The sequence below is a fragment of the Dermacentor variabilis genome, chromosome 1 (assembly GCF_050947875.1).
Source record: "Dermacentor variabilis isolate Ectoservices chromosome 1, ASM5094787v1, whole genome shotgun sequence".
Lineage (NCBI taxonomy): Eukaryota > Metazoa > Arthropoda > Arachnida > Ixodida > Ixodidae > Dermacentor > Dermacentor variabilis.
This window is the reverse complement of record NC_134568.1, coordinates 224617770-224632301: the sequence shown is the minus strand read 5'-3', so window position 1 is coordinate 224632301 and position 14532 is coordinate 224617770. Positions and strand designations below refer to the sequence as shown.

General features: G+C 47.4%; 1 protein-coding gene across 2 annotated transcripts in view; it reads right to left on the bottom strand.

The window, feature by feature from the left end:
* tna (Zinc finger MIZ domain-containing protein tonalli) overlaps positions 1 to 14532 on the bottom strand; it is a 312918-nt gene that overhangs the window by 200725 nt on the left and 97661 nt on the right. For both annotated transcript variants that reach the window (XM_075669850.1, XM_075669841.1), the window contains exon 2: positions 9152 to 9221. The gene's annotated coding sequence lies outside the window, so the exon portion shown is untranslated. The remainder of the gene's footprint in view (positions 1 to 9151; positions 9222 to 14532) is intronic.

Here is a 14532-nt window from a genome sequence, read left to right as displayed (position 1 = left end):
AAAAAAAAAACGAATCCTTACAAAAATACACTCTTAGGTTTTGTTTCATCTCCTCTCAATACTCGTGAATTAAATTATTGCAACATACGCCGACATCCACTTGAACATATCGCCTCAGAGGCTTTCCCATTTCACGTCAAATCCATGCATGTGGGGACGCTGCCGCAATGCCCACAAGGACACCGGGTGAATAACTGTTGTGCTACACTGCGTACCTATCATCGAGGCGACGCACCTCCCGCACCCTCCCTCCCTCGTTCTTCTGAAGTGGTTGCCCTTGTGAGTGACAACCTTCAAAGTTCCACGAAACTGCCGACCTCTTTTCGTGGGTCGAACTGGAGGAGTCCGATGGCGCGCCGCACCAACACTTCTAACCGCGACGAAAGAGGAATGCGACGCGGGTGACGTTAGCACCGGCCCCGTTTAAGATTTAAGAGATTTAAGCCAGAACCGGCCACGTTAAGAGAGTCCCTCCACCACCAGCCGCCCCGTCGGTCTGGTACGCTCTGGCCGCTACTTGTACGCTATCCTCTGCTATATCTGTACATATTGTATAAAGGTTTCCGTTTCGTCTTCGTCTGCTCCAAGAGTCCGCATCTGTCGTCCTTCACCCCGAAGTCGCAACAACGACCCACCTTGCCACACAGAAGGCTCGAACTGGGGCCTCTGCCGCTCAGAAATGACGGCTGACTAGCATTCGAGTAAATATGACGTCTTAATATGTGCTAGTAAGATTTCAAAGCACACGTGCAGGCTTTTCGGGCGCTTGTGTCTGTCAACTCTTCGTCCTCGCCGCGCTGTGTCACACCATGGAACAAAGCACGCTTGCTCCGGGAAAATCACAGCGTGAGTTCACCTGTGTGCTCTCCAGGAGTAATTAGGACCTGAAATATATGGTCCCTTAAACTGGGTCTCACAGCTAACCGACCAGTCAGCCCACGGCTACAGACGCAACATGAGCGCCTGGTGCTTTTTCAAGAGTTCAGCGAAAATAAATAATTAGGAACTAATGATCGAATGAAGCTTTGGCGCAGTGGATCGCCAAAACAGGCGCTGCGCTTAAAGCGTGCGCCGAACACCGAGTGCGTTTATTTTTCCTTTTTTGTTCAGACCACAAAAAATTCTTGGAAATTCCTGTGGCAGATATAGCATAATTCTATAGTCATCAAGCTGCGTTACACAATGAGGCGGACATCACTTGGACCAGAAATTAAATTGCATAATCGAATAATTAAAAAAAGTCACTATTTAAGTTTTTCATTAATTACTTTAACCTACATAAGAGCTGTAGCCGGCGAGTTTGAAAGGCGTATCATCCACTGGGAACGAATTTCCAGGATGACACCAGTTTCAAGAAATTCATTTCCAAACTGTGCGACGACAAACATGAGCGCTCCAGTTACTTTTGTGCTTCAATGCATAAAACGGCGGTTCGATAAAAAAAATAACAGGAACAAAAGTGCATGTTCACCTCAAGTTTCACGCCGCATATTTCGAAACCCGTGCGATCCTAAGAATTCGTTCCAAGTGGCTATGCTTTGCAAACTCGCTGGCCACAATTCGTACATTGCAATATGTAACGTAAGCTCATTAATTTAACTAATGAATTAGTGAGTTTCTGTTATTTAGTCTATTATGTATTTCGATTCCCCGTGCGAGTAAAGTCCGCTGCTTCGAGCAATTCATCTCAAGTTACGCTATAGTTACGCTATCTGCCACAGGAGATTCTTTCTTTTAAATTTTATGGTCTTTGAAAATTAGTATCCCGTATAACGAACAGTCTTGTGTGGCTGGTCTCCAGGTATCCCAGAGTATTCTTAATTTATTTATTTGAATTATTTATTTTCAGCGATAACAGTTAGGCGTTCAGCCAGACGTTTTCGCGCCGCAATTTCCTACCGTGGCCCGGATCGCTTGCGACCTCGAAAGAGGGAATTTTTGAACGCGAAAGCACCAGCGCGATCGAGGGCGACCGTTCACTCAATTGTACACCGCTGCGAATTACACAAATCACGATGTAATAGAATTGACTGAGCTACAGAAAAAAAGAAATGAAAACATGTTAAAAAGAAAAAGGAAGAAGCCGCCGCCACATGGCCAATGTTTCACATCTTGTCAAACAAGCTACTCCCAGAGTGACATTATTCTCCGCAGTTATAGAAGCTTCATTACTAAGCATCTGGCGAAAGCGACCTGAAAAGGCACACCAGCAAACACGTAAGCAACAGTTAAAGAACATGCATACAGACGTACAGTAGGCTTGCATTATCACTGGGCGCCTGCACTGTCCTCCCTGATAATTCGCGAGGCACTGCAAGTCTTGCTGAACGCAATACAATCATCACCCTTTCCGTGCTCTGAAACTTCCGAGAAAGCGCAACACACACACGCGCACGCACACACACACACACACACACACACACACACACACACACACACACACACACACACACACACACACACACACACACACACACACACACACACACACACACACACACACACACACACACACGCACGCACGCACGCACGCACGCACGCACGCACGCACGCACGTACATAAGCATATACATACAGGGTGTCCCAGCTAATTTTAGCCAGAGTTTAAAAATTTGCGAATGCCACGAAGCTGCACAGAACCGAGGTAATGTCTGCCGTCGCTTGGAGATACTCAAATTATCTTTTTTTTCATTCCGCCGAATTAGATAGTCTTAATTAGTCAACTTCTCAAATATTATTATAATCAAATGAAAAGTGACAATGACAAAATTGTAGAGTAAGAAAAAAAAAACTCCGGATACAGCTTTCTGTTGCTCAATACGTGCTACATATAAGTGTTTTTCCGAGCGTGAAAAAGGCCCGCAAATACATGCAAGGTGCCTCGAGCGGACAGTCGCGCGGCAATTTTGCAATTATCTAATTAGACGGAATGAAAAAAATAATTTGAGTATCTCCAAGCGACGGCAAACAACATTACCTTGGTTCTGTCCAGGTACGTGGCATTCGCATATTATTAAACCCTGCTTAAAGTTAGCTGAGACACCATATATATATTTATTGTATGGCGGGGACATGGTTTGATACTGCATGCCGACAAACGCCGCGCATTACCGTCTTCCTCAAGCATCACTCCAAGCGCCCGGCCCACGTTCTCCAGTCTGAGAGCTCGCCTTCACCGCAACACTAGTCCCACGTTGCGCTGACTCTTCCTTGTGCTCAAAACCCTGAATCCATTTGAAACCCTGAATCCCTGAAACACCCTTTCATTTCCCTATACTACACTTTCCAGGGAAAGACTTTTCTCTCCTCATGTCGGCTGTAAGACTACGCTCTTTTTTCTTCTCCTCCCCTATTCTAAAAAATCTATTCATATTACACTCGTCGCTCTTCACCACCTTTGTCTCTAAGCATGACGTAAAATGGGTGATAAATGAAGACGCGGCGCATGCAGAAAAGCGTCAGATGAACACAGTGGACGCTGTACACTTAATTCAACACCAATATAATTAACGCATCCATCACGAGAGACCCACGCGTGCACGCAAGGAGTGAACGAGGACTAAAAGGTGGTGAATCGAGCAAAGATACAACCTTTCTCTCTCACTCACTCAATCAATGAAAAGACAGACAGGGGGGAAGCAACAACGTTCCGAAAAATGCGGGAGCCGCCACAGCAAGTCGGCAAGAGCGCATGAAGAAAGGAAGAAGGAACGAAAGGTTTGAAGGAAAATAGAAGCATTTAAGCATAAGGCGCTGCATAAGAAGAGGAAAAAAAAGCGCAAAAACTTTATTTTTCCCTGTCTCCTCGGAAACTACAAAAGGAAAAAAAAAGGAAACTGAAAACAGTGATGATTGCAAGCGCGCGCACATGTATATTATATTCTGTGAAATAAGAATAAAGGAGCATAAAGAGAGTGAGAGAAGGAGAGACGTATGCGGGAGCGCGTTGTCGGGATGGAGGGTGTACGGGGAGGAGAGCACGGAGCAGTAGATTTATAAACCGAAAGCGCAACGGGCAGCGCGATTTGCGAAACTCTCAACAAACGAACGAGCGAAAGATCGGACCAGAGAAATACGAATCCCGTCAAATGTAGCGGGCAACAAAAGAAAGAGGTCAAAGCAAGAAAGGACGAAGGAAATCGGGAGTAGAGAAATCAAGTTTATGCGAGGGGGGGGGGGAGACAAGTGTAGAAAGAGCTTAAAGAAGCGTTGCAGCCAAGGGAGAAGAGAGAGGAGGGAGAGAGAGAAATGTAAAGATATAAAACCTAGAAGACACAACGAAAAAAATTAAAAATACACGAGCGAGAAAGGAGGCTTGCGCTTGCCCTTTCCATCGTGCTCGCTTCAGCGAGCGAGGGAAGAAACAAAAACGAAAAGGAACAACACCATCACCAGAAGGATAGGGAGCCATGACAGAAAAGAAAATAAAGGAACAAAAGTTTTCCACGCCGAGGAAAAGGTAGCATGATGAAATCAGGCGTGCGGCTTGCAAATACAGACGCTGGTCGAGACAACCATGGCCGATAAAGGAGAAAGAAAAAAAAGATGGATATGAAATGAAAGAGACGACCGACCGAGGAACGAAGCGCAGACACAAGTGGGGAAGGGAAGGAGAGAAAGAGGGAGAAATAGAAAAAGGCGCAAAACAAGGCGCGAGACAGAAACGGGAGTTGTCGGGCGTAAGACAGGGGGGAAAATAAGGGTGTAGGGGGGAGGAGCGAGGGGGGCAGACTCCAATAATGAGGAAAAGAGGACAAGAAACCGACACATAGACGTAACGCTAAAACGAGAGCCATGAAGCGCAAAGGGGCGCATCAACGGTGATGTTGGGAGGAGCGCGACCAGGCATAGGGAGAACGTGGGAGGGAGAGTACAGTCAACGAGAAATCGAAATAAGGAAGAAAAAACAAAGGGGAAGCACCCTCTCTCTCTCTCAAGGCATTCATAAGGGCAGTTCTGGGACCAGAAAAAGAACAAGAGGGAAAGTGTATAATGCAAGTTAAGGAGGGTGGAACTAAATAACGAAGAAGGAGGAGAATAAAACGAGCGGGGGAGTAGTGGGAGTGGGGGGGAGATTGCTCAGTGGCGAGCTCAGCGCGAGCTCCGTCAAATAAAGCGCACAAGCAGAAAACCGTTCAAGAAAGTGAAATCGGGGAGACGCAGGGAAGAAGCGGAACTCAAAACGATAAGCTTCTCCACCATTTACTGCGCGCCAGTGTTTTTCCCCCCTCCCGGCCATGCCTTCGATGGGAGCTTCGCCTTCCCTCGACGTGTGTGCCGGGATCCACACACACGCCGGATTCTCTTATTTCGTTCCCTTTCTCGCCTGCTCCCTTCTCTAGCGCCTTCGTGGATTTTCTTCCCATGCTCATTTCTTCGGAGTTCGTATATCGACCTAGATTTGTTATTACTATCTCATTTTTTGTTTGTTTGGCGGACAAATGGTGCCCTTCTACACAACACGATGGCGAAAGTTAGAAGAACGTGTCATAACAAGCAGATACTATCTGCGCAGAGAGTGAGATATATTGAACGAAACAGGGACAGAATTGCATGCGAGTGGAGAAGGGCGAGCGAGGATGTACGGAACGAAGGCGTCGATTGACACGCAGTAAGCGCTTTTTACGCCACTTCGCGGAGCAACGCTGGTTCTGTTCACTCGTCATCTTCTCCTCTCCTCGGCAAGCGGACATGCAAATTTCGAGCGCCTTCATTTGCGCACTACTGCGAGCGAGCGAACTTGGGGGATTTCTGATTCGCACATATTATACTGAAGGCAGAGCGAAAAGGGAATAAAGGAATAGAGGAAAAACAGCGCCGCCCGGATGAAGCTGCGTTTCGACGAAAAACCGCGTGTGTTTGCGCGTCACTTTTTGGCGCAGTAGAACTGAATGAATTATTATCGTTTTTTTTCCTTTCTTCATTACACACACACACACACACGCAAGTGTGTATGTGTGTGTTTCGCTTTTTAGAAACTGCCTCGGGAGGGCCTTACCGAAACCTTTCACGAGGCAGCGATGTTCGCGTCAGAAGAGTAAAGTGGAGACCAAACGCGTCTCTTGCTAAAACTAATACATAGTGCGCTAAACAGAGCTGCAGGAAAGAAATACCAAGACTGACTTTTGTGTAGAAGTGCCCATGGATAACATCGTCAGAATATGTAATCTACAGTTACTATTATTACACACTCACACATAAAAATGAAGAAACCTAGGAAACGACATGGGCGAGGAAAGACAAACCGCCGGAAACACCGCACACAAACACGAACACGTGTTACACGTTTAAGGTTGGTATACTTCGTAGGAACAGACAACAGTCAGTTTCATTTACGAAGCAACTCCGTGCCGAGGTTATACCGCACGACAGCCTGAATATCAATATACTGAACACAATAAGAAAGTTTCCAGCCAATTAGTTCTTTAGTTCATTCGGTGGGAGCTCCCGCACCTTGACGACTGCTAACGGGATCAGTGAATCTGACAACGGCGCATTTTGTCTTTAGTGACAATACACCTCGCTCTTACATGATTCGCTCTTTAGTGAATATTAGTGCCCAGTAAAGTGTTTCACAGACGCCAGCGATTTATAAGTTGCAATGTCATGAGGATAGGGGAGGCACAGGGATATACTTACAGTCTCCAAAACAAGGTAGTCGAAGTGGAGGACAGTACGCGATAAATCCATCTGACATATGCAAGTAGTTTCCAATGCCTTCGTCCACGCGTATAAATGTGACACTATCATACAAAACGCGGCGTGACGAAGTTTAAGTCCCCACGCCAGCTGTGTTCGTCCACCATGACTTCGGAGCCCATTTTATCTCGCACCTCGTACTCAATTTCGCAGTAGCTGAATGCGTAAATAAAGCAAGTTGCGTGACGTCAGAGTGACGGTGCGCATTTGCCAGTGCGCGTCATCGTCGTGACTTTCTGCGCGGCACAGGGCGCGAAGCAAGGGGGCGGATAGAACGAGCAGTAAGGCAGGAAAGGTAGGGGAGGGAAAAGAAAAAAAAAAGAAGGGCGGGCTGCGTTCTTCGCCTTGCTCGGCTTCCCGGGAAAAGCGGCCTCGCCCCCGCCCGGCCTCTGTTCCCGAATTCGGAACGTGGGCGCGCAGCGAAAGCGTGGGTGCTTCCATGGCGCCATCCACTCCCGACCTGTGGCCCTCATCCTCGTAGGGAGCGACGTCGGCACAGAAACACAGGAGGAGGAGCGCACCGTTACGCGCGCGTCTGCCGCCCTATACCGGTGGAGAGACGTCATTGGTCGCTGAGTCGCCGTCACTTTATACACCTTGACCGAACTGCTAAGCATATGCATAGGTGACCACAATGCTCAGACCACATCACCCAGAGAGCACTACAGAAGCTATACTCCGCGTACAGTGTAGACACATTTATCTGGCAAGTCCTTTCACCGAACCCCTGAATTCCATTCTAAATGTTCTTTCAAATCGAATTCAGAAGTTGAAGCGCAATTGTTTACCTCCTGGTACAACACACACATATATATATATATATATATATATATATATATATATATATATATATATATATATATATATAAGAACCTTTCTCTCACCTTTCACCAAACCCCTAAATTTGATATTAAAATTTCTTTCAAATCGAATGGAGGGTTTCTGCGTCATTTTATTCCTCCTGGCCCAACCAACAGTGATAATGTTATTGCATGTCAGCTGTATGGCATGTTTTTAAAATTGCTTTTTTAAAAAAATTAAAAACACGCAACTTTGATTCGATGCCGAGCCCTACACAGTAAATTTGAACTCTGCGATTGACATCGAGGATGATTTGTGCTTTTTGTACAGCGATAGCTGTATGGGGGACACTGCGGGGTGTATGGAGATGTGATTTTGCTCGGCGTAGCACAATCGAGTGACCAACTTTGTAGAGTACAGAAAACAAACGGATAGTCACGGTATACGCAGCTGGGACTGGGAGATTCGAAACCGAGCGACCAGGGTACGAATGGCAGTGTCCTGACCACTAGACCGCGCCATCACGACAAGTCCCGCGACAAACACTATGCTGTTTCACAATTTGTCGGCAGCGAAGCGGACGCTGCTATAGAGGGCGATGATTTTTAAGTTTTATGGAATTTTCAAAAAAGTAGCCTGCTGCAAATAACATATTTCTAGTCGTTGAGCTGGATTTTTCGGAGCAGCAGACATTACTTGCACGAGAAATCGCAACACATGTTCAACTAATTAACAACAACAACAACAACAAAAAAAAAAAAACACAAGTACGTCGCTGAAAATACCACAGTTAGGTGTCCCTTGGTTGTGCCTTCAAATGCCCCATTGACACTTCGAGAATTAAGATAGTGCGTCTCGAGTTAGATAATTATAATATAATTACCTAATTAAATCTCAGTAACGAAAAAAATTACTGGCAGCTACTCCACTGTACTCTAAACAATATGCACTAGGTTTTCTTCCCGTAACGCATTGCTCTTCTTTTTTTTAATTTTGGTGCATGAATGTTAATTGGGACGCCCTGTATATATTTATGACCTTTGCTGCAGCTGACGATCTTTCCATCCCTAATAAATGTGATAAATTATATGAAATGTCTTTCTTTTTTCATGAGTCGTTAGCATTGCTTACTGGAAAAAGAAGCAATACTGAGACACGCAACATTCACGTGCATTTCACACGCCATTGATAAAAGACTGTGCCGAAGGGGTCAGTGAAGTCTATAGTTTTTTTTTTTATTTTCATGGTCAAAAAAGCACGAAACCCAATTTGAATCGTGGTGAACATAAAGCAACATATTCATTCTCTAGGCATAGGCTATCCATACCTTTAGAAATAATTTCTCATTGGCTACCTCCAGCTGTTTCAAAAACTATAATAAACTTTGCCCCGTGTGTATACTTAAATATATTGTGTATGTGTATGGTGTTTACAGCGGAAATTTAAAACAACGTTGAAGTGAGAAAATACGGATGAGGCAGCCGCCGCTAGTGCTTTTAATGCGCGTGGCCTCCTACTGTCAGTACTTGCAGAAATAAAGCGAAAGCGTGAATTAAAAGCCGTGCACGTCCGCGCCAGCAATGGTGCAGTAAGCTATTAGCCCCAGTGTGCGGTGCCGTATCGACACCGCACACGAAATCCGTGCACTCACCTGCGTCCTTTCTGCTCCTGCCAATGAGGTTGGCCAGCTGGGCGCACAGTAGAGCCGGTGATCTCAGCCTCTGCGGGAAGGACGGAAATGCACATTTGCATAACGGAGAACACAGAAACGCAACCGATACTTCACACAAACAGACAACACACAAGAACGAGCATGTTCACTAAGTGCTTACTATTGCATCGTGCATCTTACATGTGAACCATGCCATGCAACCTATCAGAGAGTTCGTTTAGCGTAAGTGGCATTACTCGCGCAGGCTGAAAAGGGTCAAACATGAAGAAGGGGAGGGGAGGGGGGAAAGCGGGTAGAGGGGCGGTCGCCCCACCACCTCTCAATGTACACGAATTTTATTGTGATAGCAAATGCATGGACGCTTATATCAAGCGCGCTCGCGCTTGTCCACCCCGTCACCGCGCTATCAAGGATACCGACGGCGCACGTGAAGGGCTAGAAAGTCTCCATAGTGTTACAGTATATGCTCCCGCAGGGAGCAGAGTTGCGCATAACTTTTCCGGCGCCGCTCGCACCGCTATTCGCCGAGCGCTATCATGTGGTGCAAAATGACGTCAAATGATCAACTACGCACTGCGAAGCCAACTTTACGGAAACGGCGCCGACTCGTTTCTGTCAGTGCCATCGAAATTGCAATCTGCGGACCGTCGAACGTGCGTAGCAGCGATCGGATCCGGGTTGCAGGCACTGGCGTAGCAACAGGGGGGGCCGGGGGGCCGTGGGCCCCGGGTGCATGGGGCCAGTAGAGGGGGGGGGGGGTGTCATATACGTCTGAAGACACCCGAAAATTGTCGATATCCCCGCCTTCCTCGACTACACCCGGGGGGGGGGGTGACAGAAGAGCTAAGAGCCCCGGGTGCCAGACGACCTAGCTACGCCACTGGTTGCAGGTACGCTATTCGAAGACATTAAGTTAATGACTTTGGTGAAGTGCTACAAAGCACATCATCTTGACACTTGTATTCCAGTATGACGGGGTGCAGCGCACCAAACTGCGCAAATCGCACGGAAGGTGGCAAAGCTTTTCACGCGGTGCCGTGCGGACGGACGAGACTGGCCGGCTCCGAAAGGGAGCGGGATATGCAAGGTGCGTTCGCCTTGTTCACAGAGGTGAGTTCGGCTTGTTTACACTAAGGCGGCATTTATCTCGAGTAACACTCCTGTACACGCTGACATGCGTACGCCTGGCATGAGAGGTTGTTCACGTGTGCAACTTTTGGTGTGCAGCACGACACTGACGCGGTACAATGAAAGGACGACAGACACGTCTGTGTCGCGCTGCACATATACGCCAAGAATGTTACCTTACCAACTCGCCCAATTTGCTGTGTTGATTGTATGATTGTTCTGACTATGCGGCTCCAGAAAAGTGTGTTCAAAGCAGAGTAAACACTAGCAGGTACAATTTGCCCGCTGCACCCTGGCTTTCTCCTCTTTCTTTAAATTTTTTTGTCGGCGTTTTGATTTTTCATGTAAAGTCGATTGATGTGCTGGTATTCATTATATTGTAGTAAGCGAAAACACCGTGCGCTCCCGCTTATGAGACAAATGTGATAGCTTCAGCATTTACCGCCCGCAATATGTTGCTTGTTCGATCAGCCTTAGTCGACGTGAGGAATGTGAAATTATTTTTGTACGTTTAATAAGCGCTGTGTTATAGTAAATTAACCTGAGTAGTATGAAGAGATAAGAAAAATGTGTTGTCATATTACAGTCTGCAATGTGTGAATAATTACTTTGCAAGTTTGTCATATTATGTGATTAGTAAAAAAAAATAACCTGTTGTTACTCTTAATAACTTGTTGCCTTTCCAGTGGCTTTGAATTCTGCCGCTCCAAGGCTCCAAGAACCGGCACTCATCCCCTGCTGTCACCAGCCATTGCTCATCCATTCCCTTGTACGAAATAAATGTGATGTAGAAGCTCGTGCATCTTTAATCTTTTTCCACTTGCAGATTGGCTGCTACGAAGCAGCTGTTAAGTTTGTGGTATGAATCGTAAGAAATAAGCTTTGCCTAAAATGTGCGCATGTGAGCATATGAAATGCGTTTAAATTTACGTGTCTGCACAGCATATATTGAAAACGTGCAGCTGCTGCGAACGACGTTTAGTGATGAATGACGGTCACGGTTAACGGTCACTGACATAACTGCTGGCACGATAGTTCTCTTGGTGACATTCATTATTCGTCTCGTTCCGGCAACCAGAATGTGCTTACATAATTGTCTACCACACGTGTGTGAAGTTTTCTTTAAACAGCCTTTAAAACATTTCTTGCCTTCCACCTCCGCGAGAAAACTTCATATGCATGCTGAAAAACATTGCACCGGGTTTTTTTTGCTAGGGAATGTGCGTTTGCACGCGAACTTTTGAGCTGTTCGAGCCACGGGCCTAATCAGGATTTTATGTCGAAGGAACGAGGGTGGACCTATTGCTTATACGTACATTCGTGCGTGTGTTTGTATATGTGCGTGTATATACGAACACACAAATTAAAAATTTCGGGGGGCTCGCACATCTACGGCTACGCCAATCCTTGGAGCTTAGCCTACATTAAAAAGTGTCATCTTGCTCAGCGCTTGCGAACAGTTGCCGCATGTAGCTCGCGACCAGCAGACAAAAAAGCAAAAGGAACACCGCGCGGCATTTGCCTCCTGCGCGCGCGAGGAGTGGCTCCACTGCAGAGCTGGAACATAAAGCGGACCTATGCGCAATTCTGCTTCCTGCGGGAGCATATACAGGGACACTAGGCCCCTAGGCCTCCAGGGACGCCAGAGACGCGCAGCGAGTTCGGCTGCAAAAACGACGAAGCCATGCGGACGCACCATGACGCTCTGCTCAATCGGATCGGCAGCCTTCCGCTGCTGGCGCGAGCGTTGTGCGCACTAAACACTAGTGTAACCTCAGAGCTGTGTGCGTACCACACTGTGGCGCACACAGTGGTGTAAGAGCGACGGAAAATCGCACTTCAAGCTATACAAACGCCGACGGCTTCCTTTCCTTCTAATTACGTGCACCACCGAGATGCGACGCCGGTGGCGGCGCTACTCATCACGTCAGCGCTGTGCAACGCTGCTAGGGACGATACGAGGGATCGCTGGCCGTTTGAGCGCAGGGGCATTAAGAGCGGGCGTGAGAGAGAAATCTGGGGGCTTTTGCTCCTTGAATAATAGACTCTGCTTAGGCACTACGGAGGGGGTTTCTTCGCGCTTTGTATGCGTTTGTCCCCTGGACATGCCGGCATTGCGGAGTGTGGTCGAGTTTGTTTACGCTCCGATGCTGGCTGTCCGCGCGGTGAGTCAGTGGGCAGGGACGCCCCATTTGGTGATCCCTGTGTCTGAATGGGCAAGGCTCTGACTGGTTTTGTATAAGTCACGGGTCGCTTTTTTCGTCGCGACGATAGATTGGATTTTTTTACAAGCACTGCTCCAGGAAGGCCCATGTAACCGGCAAACGGAGGCCTCAGGAGAGCACCTGAGGTTATATTAAAGAAGGCGGCCCAGGATATCCAGGGCACCGAAGGGGTAGCGGGTGGATCAAAGCTGGAAGCAGGGCTGCCCGTGACTTGGGGCCGAGGAGGCCGAAGCGCGCCAGGGTGTGTTCGGATTTAAAAAATTGCCTATCCGCGATAGCGGGCAGCCGATCTTATACATCCCTGGGACGCGCAGGCCTCGGCGAGCCCCTACCCACGGACTAGTCCGGGTTCTAGCTTTGGTGTCCCCGTTGCCGCTTTGGTGTCCTGGAGGCGTCACCAATAATGAGAAATAATGACACGTTGTTACAATTAATAAAAAAAACGATTGAATACATATATTTAAGTCCAGCCGCCAAGCTGTGACGCTAAGTTCAGCACTCCCGCGCCCCGCGACTTCTGTAACACCATATATTATTTAGCGGGGATAAGAAAAACATAAATGAAAAGTGCCCAGGCAGCCAGAACTCTGCCTCTGAAGTTGAAACATCTCTGATGTTATTTGCAAGGTACATCGCCGTAAGGCGCCAGAAAGCTATGATCCGCCACGAATGACTTAGCGCGAGCGCCGCAGGTGCGAGACAGTCTGTCCAACACAGCGGTCGCCAAATCGGGCATCAGTGCCAGCTGCTTTACCTATTTTACCGCGCCGGCAGCCAGCGTATGAGCGTAAACAAACTCGGCCCCACTTCGCAATGCCGGCACGCCTAGGGACAAACGCCTGCAACACGCGCTAACAAACCTCCTCCGTAGTGCCTAGGCAGAGTCATATATATAGGCAGAGTCATATAGGCAACATAGAGCTTGTCCAATTCTCCTACTCGTCCGCCATTCCGATCTGATGGTGTCGTCATGATAGGGAAACGCGCGTCAAAAGTCTGTGAATAAATTTATTCCACCTATCATTTACAAACTAAATATACTGAAAATGGAAGTCTTTAAACAGTACTACATACTTGCGGCGCTACAAGCGTGAGATTGCAACCTTTCGATTTAATTTTTTTACATTCCCATTTCGGATCCACGAGCAACACTCGTGCGTAATAATCGATTCTACGCGCCCAGCTCCATTTGGGATACGTGAGTGTGACCTCAGGCGCCAAGTGCTACTAACAACCTCGCCGGTCAATTTGGCTCCCCCGCCGATCAAGACATTGTGCTGCTGCATCACCGCCGTGTTGTTTAGGTCCTCCTATTCCCGTTATCGCGCGTACTGTCGACGCGCCAGACACCATGAAGCATCAAGTTGGCCCCAATTAATCCCTCACGTAGAAATACCCTATAGCTTCCACTTGCCACAACACAGTCTCCCAATCCGGAAAGATAAACTGTCAGTGATGTAAAAAAGTTCAGGTTTCATTTGTTCTTGCGTGTTAAATTATACATACGTTGCTAAAGACAGTGCAGGCTGTTTATTTCGCGAACACCCTGCAGACAAACCTTCTTGCCTAAATTCTACTGCAGGAATCCGTTCCCACGAGCGCAACACATTCTGAAACAGCACCTCGTGGACAATAGGAGGTCTGTACTCTTTTAGCCATCACTTCGCGTGGAAACGTCGAAAGCCTAAACGCACAAACAGGGGAAACGGACAATGCCTGGTACGATATTTCTTTTTTGACTCACAAGTCGAAGCGCACTTCAGTTATCTAGATGTCTCAAAGTGCGGAAACATTTAACTGCGCCCGTTCCACGGTACTGAAAGCGACAGTGGGACCATTTTCTAAGTTTGCGCGTCTCTCTGGATTTCTGCGCTCGACTTGCGACTCCACGTTGTTGTCGTATGCAAGATTTGGGTATAAACCAGCTTCAGGAACTGAAGCCTCGTTGCTAACAGTGTCAGAAATTGATGACTATGCGCTGGTAAATGCGCAATTGCCTGTTATTAT